The sequence below is a fragment of the Ambystoma mexicanum genome, chromosome 5q (genome assembly GCF_040938575.1).
Source record: "Ambystoma mexicanum isolate Mex_15411 chromosome 5q, UKY_AmexF1_1, whole genome shotgun sequence".
Lineage (NCBI taxonomy): Eukaryota > Metazoa > Chordata > Amphibia > Caudata > Ambystomatidae > Ambystoma > Ambystoma mexicanum.
This window is the reverse complement of record NC_090933.1, coordinates 63,094,862-63,109,410: the sequence shown is the minus strand read 5'-3', so window position 1 is coordinate 63,109,410 and position 14,549 is coordinate 63,094,862. Positions and strand designations below refer to the sequence as shown.

The window sequence follows — 14,549 nt, the reverse complement described above, 5'->3', positions numbered from 1 at the left end:
CAATTTTAAACTGTGATAGCTTATTGCACTGAATTGTTCTGTGACTGAGGAGCGAATTTCAGCAACTCTCATAATGTGGTAGCAATTCTGCAGCTGGGTGATTCGCGAGCGGTCGAATGTTCGGGATGCTAATCCGGCCCTGTTCAAAAACTACCTTGACATTTTGAGCCCGTCAGTGACAGGGCTGTCACTCAGGGCGGCTCATCATGTGCTTGGCTCTTCTTCATAGCAACGAGTCACGGTGTAATGGAACAAATGTGTCCGTCCTTAGCCTTAAATAAGTTATTGCCTGTCCCGTGTTTTACAACAGATCGCCACCACAAATCCTGCGTGACTCAGAACCTGCTCTGCCGCTTAACGGGGAAGGCGGAAGGAGTTTAACCCTAGGAGCCGCTACCCAGGAAAAGAATGTAAGTCTGTTGGGGGTGGAAATAGCGGTCGGGCCGGTTGCATGGGCGGGGCACGGCCGATCCCAGCCCCGGACTATAGCCTCTGCTGCAGCGCCCGCCCTTCTTTTACTGAGCTGCTAACGTCTCCACGACATCGCGTATCTTCAGCAGCTGTAGATCTCGGGTGAAGGCAGCACCGTGCACCAGGTAAATTCAGGCACCTGGTTGGGGGCATGGGGCGCGTGTGAAAAATCTCACCGAACTCCACACCCTATCCTGTTAGAGATGTGTGTGTATTTAAACGTTTCTTACGTTTAATGAATGCATACAGAACCTTTTGAGGAGATTTCCTTGTTTATGGAATAGCTGAGTCAGGACGAATAGACGTTTTGTTCCGATCTTGTGAACTTTGCGCGGGCTATTTTTTTCCACCCAAAATGTTGATCTTTTCTCAAATGTTGCCCTCTCCTTTACACACCTGGAAAACATCGGTAACTTAAACGTAGGCCAATCGGTAATTACATACATTCCTTTCTGTTTCAGCACCTCCGGCGTAAGTGTGTAGAGAAACGTTAAAATTTGCGTCCAGGTAGTTTGAACCGGAAGCGCATTGCTCTGTAGTTTGCTCGTCAAGAACTCGACTGCTTCGATAGGGTTTCGTCTTAGCCGAGATGCTTTTAAGCCATTGCCAACGGACACACGATTCTAAATCCTAAATGTTATCTCTGTTCCAACACCACTACTAGTTATTGTGTTGCAAGGGGGAGTGTTGTGTAACATACCACCGGTGCTGAAGTACATCATGGAAGACAGGGATACAAATTGTAGCACAACGCGTTAGTGGCACGCAAATTAACCAGGGTCGGTCATGTTGGTCCTTCAAGCTGATTGAACGAGGGGGACCGACCCCCTCTGTATTTTAGTGTCAAAGGGTCACGGTCATGTGGTGCAATTTTCTTCCATTTCCACCACATAGTGCAAAAGCGAGGAGTCAAACAAAGGCGACTTCTGCTCCTCGTCACAATTAACGGTTGTGGGGCACTTACAAAGTATTCCTATGAGATTGGGCTGTTTTTTTTTTTTTAACCATTTTTATTTTTCGATAGAGGCATAATCAGTTACAACATATAGTCGTTATACTTTGTTAACACAATGCATAAAACCACATTTTAATTCACGGTTAATTTCACCCGTTGTGTAAATTGCCTCCAATTTTTAAACTATAGATTATTATTCCACCACCCTAGGTTTGAGGGAATAGGCTTCTCTTTCTTGGACAAAGTTTCGTAAGGGGGACCCAGTAGGCTAGAGTCTCTGCAGTGTTGATTTCTTTCATACATAGGTTCTTGAGTGTAACACTTAGACAGTTAACTCCCTCCCCCCTTTACTTTTCGCTTTTTCCCTTTTCTCGTCGTGCTGATTCTTTCTCTCTTTCTCTGTTCTGGGTTGTTAGATGATCGATATATTTCTGAGGGTCCGTGGTTTATAGAAGTGGGCTTCCCTGTCTCCAACAAAGTCTCTAAAGGGGGACCATATGGACAAGTATCTCTGGTAAGTCTCTGTTCTTATGGCAGTTACCTTCTCCATTGCCATTACTCCCCATATTTTCACCCACCACCATGTGTCGTTGGGCCTTCTAGTGTTTTCCACCTTTGTGCCAATGTCATTTGTGCCGCTGATAGTGTGTTATTAGAGTGGATAAATGCCCCGATGTCGCGTATATACCCTCTGCCTCCGCTCCCAGCAGATCACTTTAGGTGATAGTGGTAGTTCTCTGCCAGTAATGTCTTTGATGTATCCTAGTATCTTCTTCCAATAGGTAATCGCCTTGGGGCATGTCCACCACATGTGGAGTAGATCACCTCTCCCTCCACATTGTCTCCAACAGTTTGGGGGATATTCTGAGTTTATTTTGTGTAATCTGTGGGGGGACATGTACCATCTGTAGCATAATTGATATGCAGCTTCTTTAATTGCTGTACATTTGGAGGATCTATGTGCTCTTGTCCATATCTGGTCCCACTCTCTATCCGTTATCGGCTCTCCTACATCTTTTTCCCAATTCTCTTTATATCTTAGGTTGTCCGTTGGTTGTGCGCCATCGAGCAGTCTGTAAATTCTAGATATCCCTCTCCCTGGTTTCCCCTCTTGCATTGTTAGTTCCAAGCCTGTTAGGGTTTTTGTACCCGCTCTTTTCACTGACGGGTGGGAGATCCAGTGTCGTACTTGCATGTATCTGAACCTTTCATTTTCCCTCAGACCGAATTTCTTTTTGCATTCTAAAAAGGGGATTGGGTCCCCGTTTTGGTACATGTCCTGTAATGTTAGAGTGTCTGCGCCTTTCCATCCTACCCAGAAATTCTTCTTCAAGCCTGGGGTGAAATCGATGTTATGTGCTATTGGGGATAGTGGGCCCAGCCCTCGTTTGATCTTTTTCATTTGCATGGCTCTGTCCCAGTTACTTAGGGCTTTTTAGTAGCTCCTAGTAGTTTTCCTTCTGTTTCGCGGGCCTTGGGGTTCAATGCTAGGAGCGCTATCGGGATCTGTGTGGATGGTTGTTCTATGGCTCTCTATCCTTTGGTGTCGGCTGGGTTAGCCCACTGTAGTATGGGGCCAAGTGCGCTGCCATGATGTATCTGCCCAAGTCTGGAACTCCCAGGAGCGGGGGACGGGTCAGTATGCGTCTCTGTATTCTGGGTCTCTTTTTCGCCCATATGATTCTAAATACCGCGTTTTGAAGTTCTTTGATTATCTGTGGCGGGATCTCCGCGGGTATTGAACTGGTCACATGTATTAGGTGGGGGAGAAGGGTCATCTTTACCGCTGCTATTCTGGCGAACCACGATAGTTCCTGGTTATCCCATCTCAGCAGGTCCGCCTTTAGTTGTTTCCAAAGAGGGGGGATGTTTGATTTATATAAGTCCTCAAATTTCCTAGCCAGGTGAACTCCCAGGTATTCTAGAGTGTTTTCCTCCCATCTCAGGGGGAATCTCTTCTTGATGCAGTTTATTGTATTTGCGTCCTCCGTTACGTTTAGTGCCTTTGATTTATTGTAGTTGATTGTGAAACTGGATATGGTGACAAATTCTTCCAGTGTCTCGACGGCTCTTTGTAGTGTATTCTTAGTGTCTCCCATATAGAGCATCACATCGTCAGCGTATAATGCTATTTTCTGCGGGGTCTCCTTGATTTGCACTCCTTTTATATCGGGGTCTCCTCTGTACCGCGCTGCTAATGGCTCCATAGCCATTGCGAATATTAGTGGGGATAGGGGACAGCCCTGGCGCGTACCACTTCGTATCGCCACTTGTTTCGAGTCGTGGGTGTTTATCCGGAATGATGTAGAAGGGCGTTGAAAATTTGCCAGGATCATCCTGCTGAATTGTGTCCCGCATCCGAATTTCTCCAGGATCATCCGAAGGTATTCCCAGTCCAAGCTGTCGAAAGCGCGTGAAGCGTCTAGGGCCGCTATTGAAAATTTCTGATTTGTACGTCTCCCCCATTCGATTACATTTATGGCTCTTCTAACATTATCATGGGTGTGGCGTCCTCTAACAAACCCCGCTTGATCTTTGTGGATTATATCTGGGAGGATCTGCGATAGCCTATTCGCTAGTATCTTTGTGTATAGCTTTGCATCCGTGTTTAGGAGTGCTATCGGGCGGTAACTTGAACATTCGGCGGGGTCCTTGTTTGGTTTCAGCACAAGGATTGTTGATGATCTTGCCATGTCTCGGGAGATCGATCCAGAGTGTCTCATTGTGTTGAAAAGTCGGGTGAGGGGTCCCAGTAGTTGTGTTCGGAACATTTTGTAGTACGCATTTCCGAAGCTGTCTGGGCCTGGGGTCTTGTTCCTTGGTAATTAAGAGATAGCTTCATTGACTTCTTGAGCTGTGAATGGTCTCCCCAGTATTTCTGAGTCCTTGTCTGAGATTTGGGGTAGATGGGTAGCCAGTAGATAGGATTTTTGGTCTGTCTCACTTAGGTTTGTTCCTTGTAGTAGTTCTTCATGGAACTGGACTATCATTTCCAGTTTCTCTTCCTCTTTTGTGTTCATATCCCCTTTTTCGTTTCTTAGGGCAGCTATATAGTTACAGGATTTCTGTTTGTTTAATTTGGCCGCTAGGAATTTATTTGCCTTGCCTCCGTGGACGTAGTATGATTGCTTAGTGTTAGCAACGTCTGTGCTACCGCGTCCGCTGTGTGTCCTTCTAGTTGGGCACGAACCTTCTTTAATTCTCGCCAGGATTTCTGCGTTTGTTGAGATTTGTGGTTTTTCTCTGCATCTTTTAGGGCTAGTTCCATCCTCCGGGTTAGTATCGCCCGTTCCCTACAGTATATTGCATTCCTGGGCCATGAATTCTCCTCGGATTACAGCTTTCCCGGCATCCCAGTTGTTTTCCAGTCAAACTCGCCGTTGTCGTTCTCTTTAAAATAGTTGTTTACAGTTTCTTCCATGTGTGCTCTAAGCGCTAGGTCGCGCAGGATCAGGTCGTTGAGTCTCCATGGCTGGCGTTGTTTGTTTTCCCCCCCGTCTATTTCCAAGCTAACTAGTACTGGGCGTGGTCTGTAATGTATTGTGTTCCTATTTCCACCTTAGTCACTTGGGGGATTAGAGTTGCTGAAACCAGGATCATGTCTATTCTGGAGTATCCTCTGTGTACTGCAGATTAGTGAATGTATTCTCTTGTGTCTCCCTGGAAGAAGCGCCAGGTCTTGATTACTTCTAGCTCTCTGAAGAACTTTCCCAACGCCTGTCTGTTTCTCTGGTTGGCTGCTGTAGGGGGCAGGGTTTTGTCAAGGCTATGGTCCATTATGCAGTTGAAGTCCCCTCCTATGATTGTCTGGCCTTCACACCAGCTCCCTATTTTCAGTCGGAGATCTGTGATGTAACGGTCCTGTTTGTCGTTAGGTGCGTATATCGCCAGGATCGTGTAGGTCTTCCCTTTGATAGTTCCTTTGATTCCCAGTTATCTCCCTTCAGTATCACTAATGATCTGTTGTTTTCGGAAGTTCAGTCCCTTAGCCAACAGTATTGTGACCTCTTTTGTTTTTGAGCCGCTGGAGGCGAAGTATTGTTGTGGAAATGCCTTGTTACGCATTCTTTTTTCATCCGTTTTCAAGAGGTGGGTTTCTTGCAGGATAGCTACCTCTGCAGGCAACTTCTCGAGCCTGTTGAGAATCGCTCGTCGTTTCCCGGGGGAGTTCAGCCCTTATACATTTAGTGAGACGATCCGTGTCTGCCATTCTTGTACGGGATATGTTTGTTGCTTCTGTCTCTTAGTGTGTCTTGTTTTGGGTTAGGTTGAAGTGGCCCCCACCTGCCGTGGTCAGGTGTTTCCTCTGTGTCTCTTCCAGTCGTTTCTTTATTTAGTGTCTTCTTCAGGGTGTTTGTTCGTGATATTTGAAGGGGCCTGCCAGTTTCCTTTCTCTGTTAGCTCTTCTTTTCCTTTTGGATGACCATTCCCATTGGTTATTTTGGTTGCTGGGTGCGCTATTTTGTGGGCTAGTTTCGGTTTGGATTTGTTCTTCCTCAATTTGTAGTAATGACAGGCCTTCCTCGCATGTACTGATCCTTCTGTTTCCCTTTCCAGGGGAAGGCTAGTCCAAAGGGGAATGTCCATCTGTATGCGATTTGTTCAGCTTGTAGTGCTTTCGTGATTGGTTGCAAAAGCTTCCTCTTATGTAGGGTGATCAACGCTAGGTCTTGGTACAGTTGGATTCGTCCACCATTGATTGTTCTTTGTGGGTATGTGCGGCTCTCAAGATGTCCTCTTTCAGACTATAAGAGGTCATGGCCATAAGAACATCTCTAGGTCTCGCTCCTGGTTCATTTCTTTTGGGGCCCACTCGATGGATTCTGTCAAATTCGAATCGCTTTGGGGGGGGGGCATCGTTCAGGATGCTGCAGAAGCAGTGTTGCATGGTGTCCCGTCGGTCTTTATCCTGGATCGTTTCTGAGAGGCCCTTGACCCGGATGTTGGATCTTCGTGAGCGATTTTCCAAATATTCGGTTTGAATCTCTAGGTAATTTGTAGCTCTGGCAACTTGGTCTAGTAGGCTATTGTATTACTTTGCTTCCTCTGCCATATGTGAGAGTCCATTTTAGAGTGTGTCCGCTCTGCACCCGACTTCGTCTATCTCTTGTCTTACCTCTTTCAGGGACGTCTTCAGCTCTTCTTTCATTGTTACCAGTTGGGTCTTGGGCGTGTTTGTTATCCTGGATTCCATGCCCCTAATGCAGTCAAGTAGTTCTTCCTTATTTATAGCCATGTCAGAATTGTTAGGCATCGTTGATTCTCCCTGGTCCGGAGGTTCTTGGGGGCACTTTGTTGTGTTGTGTTCAAGCAGTTTTCTAGTAGACAAGTTTGGTTTTTCGCCGGTGTTTTGGCTCTTGTGTGGGGGGTTTTCCCTTTAGTCCCGGGCATCAGGTTCCCTCCCAGTTGAAACTCCGTGTGGGCCTACTTGTTTTCGTGGGTCTCTGTTAGGAGATGGCTCCGTCCGATTAGGTTTTCTAGTGGATTTCCATGTGATTGTGTATGATAGTGACCCCAAACACCAATCTGGGGCTGGTCAGCGGGTTGTAAAGGGCACCAGTCACAGGATGTGGGGTATTCCCAGATGGACGCGCCTTTAATGTAGAGGACCCGAGTTGTTCCTTATATGTACGTGGATACTTGTCTGCTTCAGCTCGTGTGCCCAGAATTGTAATCTTTTTGGAGTAAAGGTACTGTTAAATGATAGGATGGCCTTTTGTACTGCAGAGTCGCTGGTGAGGTAGCGTACTCTCAATCGGAACTGTGCTGTGGTTACTTGGTGTGAGAGCTAAATCTAGCCGGTGGCTTCAGAGTGATTCCCGGATCACTTAAGCAGGAGTTCCGACTTTCCACAAATTGCTTAACACAGAGTTAGGCTTGTACTTCCTTGTCTTTGGGTGCCGGATTGTAGTCTTCCGGCACACTTTTCGATGGTCTGCAGAGGAGGGCACACTCCCCGAGGTCGGGGGCCCAACCTTCTGTTTGTCTGCTTTGATTATGGTCCTCTCTACTGGAACCGGGGCTTCGCCGGGTCCGTGTTCGGTCACGTGTTTCTTGGGAGTTGGGTTGGGGTCGTTTTTAGTATTGACTTGGTCCCTTTTTGCGTTGTGTGGTAGCTTCCGCATAGCACCTAGGAACGGTTCAGTAGTGTGCAGCTAGAGGAGTGGGGTTTCGCCAAAGTTTATGAGGTAACACAAGTCGTTGGCTTATGGGCGATTTGAAGATTAACTGAGCGCAAGTTCAGGCCCCCCCATTTGATGTGTGGCAGGAAATCTGGTTTGCGCTTTGTACCTTTTGGGGTACAGGGGTGGCGTTTATAGTGCAGACCTTGATCGTGGATATGCTGCCAGAGTGGTTCCACTGTGGTGAATGTAGCGCAAACACAAGCAAGTCACAGTCCCTCTGCGTCAAGTGAGGGAGGCAGTAAGAGCTCAAGGTTCATGGAGTTTATTCAGGGAGCGGCCTCCCCCCCTCCAAAAAGATCAAGGGAATTTATACATGGAGCAGCCAGGCCCGCGTTTCAGGCCATGAGCGTGTCCGCGTCCGAGGGTTGACTTGAGGGCCAGGAAGCCGTGTGGTGTGGACAAAGTCAAGCGACCTCTCAAAGTCACGTTAATGCGGAATTGCCAAGCTGAAGAGCGAGTGGAGTGGCAAGGAGAGGGCGTCGCAGTGGGGGCCCCCGTTATTGTGAACAGCTCTCTTGTCAAATGTCAAGCACTAGGGTACCGTGCTATCCAGCGAGAGCTGTCGTTGCCTGGGGCAAGAGATCAGGGGAGATATTGCCTGAGAAGGCACCCGGAGGTCAGCTGGGGCGGCACACGGTATCGGCACATCCAGGGTACAAATATGGTGACCGGAGCAGAATCAGTATATATTGGCATCAGTATATATTGGCAGTGTCCCGGGGCCGCAAGACCACGGGGACCAGCCCCCGCTAGGGAGTGGGATGTAGAAGTTAATGCAGGGGGACAGCGGTCGAGATCAGCGTGTAGCGGCTCCCTCCAGCTCCTCACCTGTGGCGCAGCCCGCGACTCGGGCCGCGAGTAGCTGGATCTTCAGGAGGCTCGCGGGAGCCCCTCCAGTGCAGCTCCGTGTTCACGAGGGCCAGGAGTAGAGCAGCAGCGTGGGTGCAGGATTGTCGGGGGCTCTCCAGTCGCCAGCCGGGGGTTCCTTCGGAGGTCCAGGATGTCCGGTAATCAGCTGAAAGTCACTGGTGGTCCAGTGGGCACTGTTCGAATCTGTCCTGGGGGGGCACCTCCAAGAGCCTCGCTTCCCCACGCTCCCCACCCCTTCTCTCTTCTTCTATGCTGACAGCTTGCAGTAGTTGCAGGGGGAGCAGTGAGGGATGCCTCACCCGATCGTTCCCTCCGTTTTGGCACCGGCACCTTGTTTCTCCTTTTTTGTGCTGCCGTGTGCCTGGGGGTTGCGCACAATCCCCGGCTCTCGTCATGCAAGTGCCAGGAGGCAAATGGGAGCCCGCGGGGCCCAGGTCGCTCCACGAGGCCTCGGGAGTCAGCCCACGCACCACCTGGCAGGCTCAGCCCTGCACCCCAGACGCGGGTAAACTCAGGCCGGATTGGTGAGGGACGCTGGCGCTCCTCCTCCGTGGCCCGGGTTCCGAGGAGCTTTGCTGTCTTCTCTGGGCACACAGCATGTGGTCCTGGGGGAGGGGCACTTGCTGCCTCGGGCGATATTTCTCAGCTTCTAGGGCACCTCCAGATCAGCGGGTTGGACCCTTCAGTGGGCACTGTGTTCCGACTTGCTTTTCACGTATCAACGTGAGAGATGGAGCACTTTCTCTGCATCAACTCCACATATTCTCCGGGGCTGAGCGTGGAGCTCATGGATCAGGCAGCCATCTTGACTGCGCCCCCTGCTGGATCCCGAGATTCGGCTGTTTTACCAGGTGGCAATCTCGGACGGAGTCCTTGGGGAAATACTGGAGGTTCTATGTCCTATTGGAGTTACCTGGAAAAAGACGTCTCGGACCTGTTGCGTTTCTGCTTCAATGTTCAGAGGTCCCCTGTGCCTTATTTTAATCATTTGCATGGCATAGTGCAAAAAACTAGTGTAATTCACCCCTTTGTACTTCGCCGTGCAAATGACAGCGGGACAGGGACAGCGGTCGAGATCAGCGTGTAGCGGCTCCCTCCAGCTCCTCACCTGTGGCGCAGAACGCGACTCGGGCCGCGAGTAGCTGGATCTTCAGGAGGCTCGTGGGAGCCCCCTCAGTACAGCTCCGTGTTCACGAGGGCCAGGAGTAGAGCAGCAGCGTGGGTGCAGGATTGTCTGGGGCTATCCAGTCGCCAGCCGGGGGTTCCTTCGGAGGTCCAGGATGTCCGGTAATCAGCTGAAAGTCACTGGTGGTCCAGTGGGCACTGTTCGAATCTGTCCTGGGGGGGCACCTCCAAGAGCCTCGCTTCCCCACGCTCCCCCCACTTCTCTCTTCTTCTATGCTGACAGCTTGCAGTAGTTGCAGGGGCAGCAGTGAGGGATGCCTCACCCGATCGTTCCCTCTGTTTTGGCGCCGGCACCTTGTTTCTCCTTTTTTGTGCTGCCGTGTGCCTGGGGGTTGCGCACTATCCCCGGCTCTCGTCATGCAAGTCCCAGGAAGCAAATGGGAGCCCGCTGGGCCCAGGTCGCTCCACGAGGCCTCGGGAGTCAGCCCACGCACCACCCGGCAGGCTCAGCCCTGCACCCCAGACGCGGGTAAACTCAGGCCGGATTGGTGAGGGACGCTGGCGCTCCTCCTCCGTGGCCCGGGTTCCGAGGAGCTTTGCTGTCTTCTCTGGGCACACGGCATGTGGCCCTAGGGGAGGGGCACTTGCTGCCTCGGGCGACACTTCTCAGCTTCTAGGGCACCTCCAGATCAGCGGGTTGGACCCTTCAGTGGGCACTGTGTTCCGACTTGCTTTTCACGTATCAATGTGAGAGATGGAGCACTTTCTCTGCATCAACTCCACATATTCTCCGGGGCTGAGCGTGGAGCTCATGGATCAGGCAGCCATCTTGACTGCGCCCCCTGCTGGATCCCGAGATTCGGCTGTTTTACCAGGTGGCAATCTCGGACGGAGTCCTTGGGGAAATACTGGAGGTTCTATGTCCTATTGGAGTTACCTGTAAAAAGACGTCTCGGACCTGTTGCGTTTCTGCTTCAATGTTCAGAGGTCCCCTGTGCCTTATTTTAATCATTTGCATGGCATAGTGCAAAAAAGCTAGTGTAATTCACCCCTTTGTACTTCGCCGTGCAAATGAAGTAAACGCTGGCAGCGGTCGGCTGCCATGCCAGGCAGCGTTTACAATAGATTTCTATAGAGTCCGTCTGGTGCAAAAAAGCGGGCAGGTTCCCCAGGAAATCAGTATAAACGCCGATTGCCCTGTGTACATATCATGCTGCATTTGCTCTATTTGCACTACAGAGTGCAAATGACGAACATTGCCTGGAGGGGACCTGTTTGGACCTAATTGCAAATGTAAGCGTCCCCTCTGAGCAATTTACTTTAGAGAGCAAAATGAGATCTGTTGTGTCCAACCTGCTCCTCATCACTGGCATAACATTTTAGCAAAATGAGGTGCACAAAAAAGAGCGATAAAGGCATCTGTCACCGCTTTTTTTCAATTAAGCGTCATCTGGAAAATTACCCACACTGCCTTTTTAAAGTGGTGGGCATCAATTGAGTAGGTGTGGGGAGAGGTCGCTTTGTGCTTAGCATTTTATTTATACCAATAAAAGCATATTTGAAATAACTAGCATGTCCACAGAGTTGCCAAATTGGGTGCACCAAACTCAAATCCTTCTCTGGCCGAATGCCACCCTCACCAGGTATCCAGACAATCTTCACCAATCTCCCTTAAACACTCATTCTCAGCGAGTCGAGGCTAAGGCCGAGGGAAGGCGTGGATTGTAAATTGTCATTCTACTATCCTTTCTCTCTGCAACAGAAATATTTCAGCATTTCTGCCAGCCTGTATTTTCATGATTCCTGAAAGGCTGTGAATTCCTATGGACTCTGCTTGCTTTTTACACCAGCAAAAAGCAGGCGGGTTCCATAAGAATCCATTTTGAGCTCTGCGTGCCATGTTAATGTTAAAGGATATTTGTACTGTACACTATCACCACCCGAGTGGTCCTCTGGCGGCTCTGAAAAAAGGGACGGGGGGGGGTGAGTTAGTGGAAATAAAACTGGAAAAGTGCAAGAGAGCAGTGATGTGCTTTGGCGCCCTCAACCCGGAATTCCGTTGGCTGGGCTTGGGGTGTTTTCTGGTCGGTAGTCGTCGTCGTGTGCTGTTGTGCGAGTCTGTGTGTGGTTTGTTTTGTTGTTGCAGTGTAGTGAAATTTGTGCGGATTGCTGTGTTATAGATTTGTGTTTGTGTTTGGTTAGAGTTTGACAGGTATATGCAGAGGGTGAAATCGTTAGTGGATTGGTTAGTTGCGCAAATTCTAACAATCACAAATCTAAGTGTGGCACATGCTGACATTTTAACCAATCTAGGTGAGACACCGGCTAAACAAGATTACGTCCAGGTGTGGCAGATGCCAACACTCACAATCCCATCCGGATACAGCGCAGGCTAATGTTCTCGATTCTAAGTGTGGCACATGGTACCATTCATAGTCCCATCTAGATGCGAGGCATGCTAAGGTTAAGAGTTCCATTTAAGTGTGGCACATGTCAGCATTCATATTTCTATCAGAGTTCTATCAAGTGTGGTACATGCTAACATTTACAATCCCATCTAGATACAGCGCAGGCCCCATGCTTAAATGACGGGTTGTGTTTACTCGTTTTCCGTGCAAAAGAGTGGTGTACAAGCGATTAAGCCACCGTTTACACTCTGCTTTTGCACTCCGCCGTGCAAAGGCTGAAAATTAACTGGTGGGAACCATGTATGTCAAAGTGTAAAAGTAATGCTCCCCCTCACCACCCCATGTCATTTCTACAGAACTCGAAAATGATCTCCTGTGAGTTTTCATATATTAACAAACACGTCTATTATTTTATTTTTTGCATTTTTAAAGCACTTGCTCAACCTGGGGGCATCGAGGCACTGTAACAGGAATATGTCTCTTAGTTGCGTATTTATAACGCGCTTAATACCTAGAGGTTTCTAAATGCGGACCTGGGGATCGAACCTGTGTTAGGCATTCGACTCAGCAGTTGCACTTTTTACCTGCCTTGCACCACAAAAAGTAGTAATCCCTCTGGGTCGGAACCATTGCACTTTAAACCCCTTTTTCCTGGTTAGGCTCGCTATTTGAGTGTGTTGACTCGGTGACCCTTCAAACTGCTCTTTACTGGTGGCAAATCTTCACACCCAAGAACCCCAGTGGAAAAGGGAGTATGGGGTATCCCCCTCCCTCCCCGCCCCACCAGGGCCATTTTGGTGTAACAACCAGCTGCTGAAGTAGACAGTTGAGTTTCTTTGACATTTGTACAGTATTTAAAGGAATTGTTGTTGTAACTGTATTGAATATTCCAAATTATTTCACACACTGGGCATGCCCTTATGAAATACAGAATTGTATTAATCGGATTCACTTAAATCAGTAAGCCATATTTGTCATTGTGAGCTAATTATCATTTTGAACATTCACTTTTGTCCATAAGTTAGATTAATACAATTCCATTGTGAAGCAATGCTCATCATGAGACTACACGTCTTTCACATAGCGTCATCTACTGCGACCAATAGGCCTCTAATGCGGGGGTGAGGGAAGGGTGAGTCCTGTTGACGTGATGTGTGGTCACTACCTTTGTATCGCGAGATTTTCAAAAAGTAGCACCATGCCCTAAAGTTTCACTCTGAGGGCAAAGTTGGTGGCCGTATGTTTGTGTACTGCTGGACAGATTGACAACTACTTGCTTTGCCTCCTAGCCATGTTGATGTTGCCCAAATGAGTCGGTTCTTCTCAGGTTCAGCCTCCTCCTTCTGGCCTCGATGGAGTTCCTGGACCGGTCCTCCTGATCCATTGCTTTTCAGTCTGCTCCTCTCCTGCGAAATACAGAGGCTCCTGCAGTGGGAAAAGCCAAGAAACCAATCCCTTGCCACGCGCTGCCACCACCAGAAAGACCTTGGTGGCGCACAGCGGCCTTCTAACTAGTCCAGTACAAGATGATTGCGCAATCGTGGTGGACCTCTACCCTGCATAGGCCCAAGGGGGCCTGGCTGTCAGACTGGGCTTTCTTTTTTGTGTATTTAGTTTAAAAGTGTACACTGCAAATGGGTTCAAACATGCTGGGAATTACTCTGTGGTCCGCTCCTCAAGAGCAGCAGATCGCAGAGTGCCAATTTATTCTGGGATCCCACCTATTGTGTGTAGGAGGAAGCATGACCAGTACGATATTGGTGAGTCTGTGCGTAAAGTCATGCTAGGCAAGTGTAGAAAATACAGTGATAAAATACCACCCGTTTTACAGAGGTGACTTGAATGTCTACTCAATTTCCTGGCCAGTATATAAATCATTATAGCAGCATGTACAAATCAAAGGGGATATGATTGTAGCTTTTATATTCCCCGTCCAGAAGGGATGCATAACTTTTTTTAAAGCATGCAAATTAAAGCAAGCCTGACTAACTCTTCTGCAAGTTTTAAACTGTACTATCAAGACTTTATGAAACCCCACGGATCAACAATATCCCTATGTTTTAGTTTACAGCTATATTTTAGGTCCTCCATTTTCCGGGACCTATGATTGCTAGGGTTCCATTTTTATAACGGTAGTTTTCTTGCCACACATGATTGTATGACCAGGCAGGGTTCAAAACGACATATTTCCTGCATCTGGTGTGAGAGTTGTCTTTTTTGATTACTCATTGTGAATAGAATACCATCTGCATGTGGCAGCGATTTTATTTTCTTGTTTTCTTTTATTTTACGTCCCCGTCCATCAGAAAATGATGGCAGAGAGCATTTGACCTGTTCTGCAAAATCAATTGATTCACTTTCCAGTCACAATAAATGATCAATCAGCCAAAATTGTCCCCCGTTCTTTTGCACCATCCACAGTTCTGAAATCCTGAACTACTGCAAGTGAATTGACTGAAGGGAACCATCAATTCTCCACTCCTGCGCCTCCTTTTGCAAATTCCTGGCTACCCCCTCCCAATTCCCCCTTACGTT

At 48.5% G+C, this 14,549-nt stretch overlaps 1 protein-coding gene across 1 annotated transcript in view; it reads left to right on the top strand.

The window, feature by feature from the left end:
* Positions 1–403: 403 nt before the first annotated feature.
* Positions 404–14,549, top strand: part of LOC138497212 (galectin-3-like) — a 167,689-nt gene continuing 153,543 nt past the window's right edge. Inside the window, exon 1 of the mRNA XM_069620536.1 lies at positions 404–596. The gene's annotated coding sequence lies outside the window, so the exon portion shown is untranslated. The remainder of the gene's footprint in view (positions 597–14,549) is intronic.